The sequence below is a fragment of the Schistocerca piceifrons genome, unplaced genomic scaffold (assembly GCF_021461385.2).
Source record: "Schistocerca piceifrons isolate TAMUIC-IGC-003096 unplaced genomic scaffold, iqSchPice1.1 HiC_scaffold_396, whole genome shotgun sequence".
Taxonomy (NCBI): Eukaryota; Metazoa; Arthropoda; class Insecta; order Orthoptera; family Acrididae; genus Schistocerca; species Schistocerca piceifrons.
This window is the reverse complement of record NW_025728621.1, coordinates 65,001-67,462: the sequence shown is the minus strand read 5'-3', so window position 1 is coordinate 67,462 and position 2,462 is coordinate 65,001.

The window sequence follows — 2,462 nt, the reverse complement described above, 5'->3', positions numbered from 1 at the left end:
CTTGGATGTGGTAGCCGTTTCTCAGGCTCCCTCTCCGGAATCGAACCCTGATTCCCCGTTACCCGTTACAACCATGGTAGGCGCAGAACCTACCATCGACAGTTGATAAGGCAGACATTTGAAAGATGCGTCGCCGGTACGAGGACCGTGCGATCAGCCCAAAGTTATTCAGAGTCACCAAGGCAAACGGACCGGACGAGCCGACCGATTGGTTTTGATCTAATAAAAGCGTCCCTTCCATCTCTGGTCGGGACTCTGTTTGCATGTATTAGCTCTAGAATTACCACAGTTATCCAAGTAACGTGGGTACGATCTAAGGAACCATAACTGATTTAATGAGCCATTCGCGGTTTCACCTTAATGCGGCTTGTACTGAGACATGCATGGCTTAATCTTTGAGACAAGCATATGACTACTGGCAGGATCAACCAGGGAGCTGCGCCAACTAGAGCTGAGCAGCCGGCCGCCCGGGAGTGTGTCCCGGGGGCCCGCGCGAACACGCAAGCGTCCGCTCAATCATTCTGCAAACAGGAGGAGGCTGAGCTCCCCTGCACAATACACCTCGAAACCCTCTCAGGTCCCGGCGGCGCGCAGCGCCGTCCCAAGTACTTGGTCGGGTTCGAGAGAGGCGCAATCGCCCGGAGTTAGGCGAGTAGACGCTTTCGGTGCGACCACCCGTGCTCCCAACTGAGCTTGCCGCTGCCGACAGAGGCCCGGGAGCGTGCTGTCGTGGCATTGCCGGCGGGAGACAACACGCGCCACCTACGGTGACCGGCAGCTCCAACGCCAGCGCCACAGAAGGACAAAAGCCCCACTTGGGTGCCGAAGCGAACTCTCCCAGCACAGCGCACGCGCCAACACATCCGCACAGCTGCGATACAAACCACCAGCGAGAACCGCTGGGGCGACCGAGCAGCAGACGGCGTCGCGGCGCCGAGCGCCGGGCGGCGGCGCATCCTCAACGCACACAGTCCTCAATCGGACCAGCACACTGAAGATGTCCACCGCGCTTCGCACCGGGCCCGCGAGGACCTACTTTGGCCGCACGGCGCCGCGCGCAGGGTGCGCCGGCGCGCAGCTGCGACGCCTGCCGCGTCCGTCGGCCGGCGCGCCTGCCACTGGCCGCCCCCACCAGCCGGCTGTAGCGCGTGCGCCCACGCACCGCGCGGCCAGCACGCCGGGAGGCGCCCCCTCACCGGCCGGGGACGGTCCCACCCAGCCACCACCGCGTATCGCTTCACACCCAGATGCCGTTCAGTTTCATCGGCATGGTGGGTATCGCTGGAACAACCGGTTAGTACCTCAACCTATCGTCGCCATCACCGATTCACCCCTAGCGAGAACAACCGCACCACAACGGGTTACCATTTCTTCATTTGCGTAACTTCACCAGAAAACGTAGGCGTCCATCGCCATTAGCAACTTCAACGATTATTGCATGCCTGTGTCAGGTGTCACGCCACACTACGTCTGCCCACATACACGCAACAAAATGTGCACGCCTAGACAATACGTGGAAGGTGGCCCCCGTACGTATGCGATGTCCATTGCTCGAACGACTGTCAACCGGCCTCTGTAGCATGTCGCAGATATGGAACGCGGTGCACCATGCTATCACGGTGTTTGAGGAGAGACGACTAGGTCCGAATACATCAACACACAGCTCATGCTGATCGCCATCCACGGCGTCCGTTCCTCCCACACGTCTCTATGGCGTACCACACTGCAATCCAGCTCTCATAGGGAGACGACACGTAGCTGCGTGCACAATATTTGCACTGTATGGTCCGCCGTTTTTGGGCGCAGTCGTTGTACGGTCACACATGTGCCACGATGTATCATTCAGTACATAAGGACGAATGTGCAGTACAGATTGTGGTTCACGCGTACGACATCAGCGGACAGTTGACACAGGCCGCACCACAACGTAGCCTGCGTACGTCGCATGCGAAGGGCATTGAACATGCAAACTTGTCACCAACCAGCTTGCGAAGGCAGGGGGCAAGGTGGGGACGTGGGGACGTGGGGAGGGGTGGGGGGGGGGGGGGGCGGCATGTACGTCCTGCTGCCATCCACATTACAGTGTACAGCAGGAGCATGTGGAAAGTCAGCAAGACTTGCAAGGTGTTTAACATGAAGCGATACACAGGGGAGCGGGCAGTGCGAGTAGCGAACTATATTGCGAGGGTTGCGGGTGGGCAACACTACACTAATTGAACGAGTCGTATAACAATTACAGAGCAGGTTTAGGCGACAACGTGGGTTACGTTAGCGGACAACGTGGGTTACGTTAGCGGACAACGTGGGTTACGTTAAGGCACAACATGGGTTACGTTAAGGCACAACATGGGTTACGTTAAGGCACAACATGGGTTACGTTAGGGCACAACATGGGTTAGGTTAGGGGACAACATGGGTTAGGTTAGGGGACAACATGGGTTAGGTTAGGGGACAACATGGGT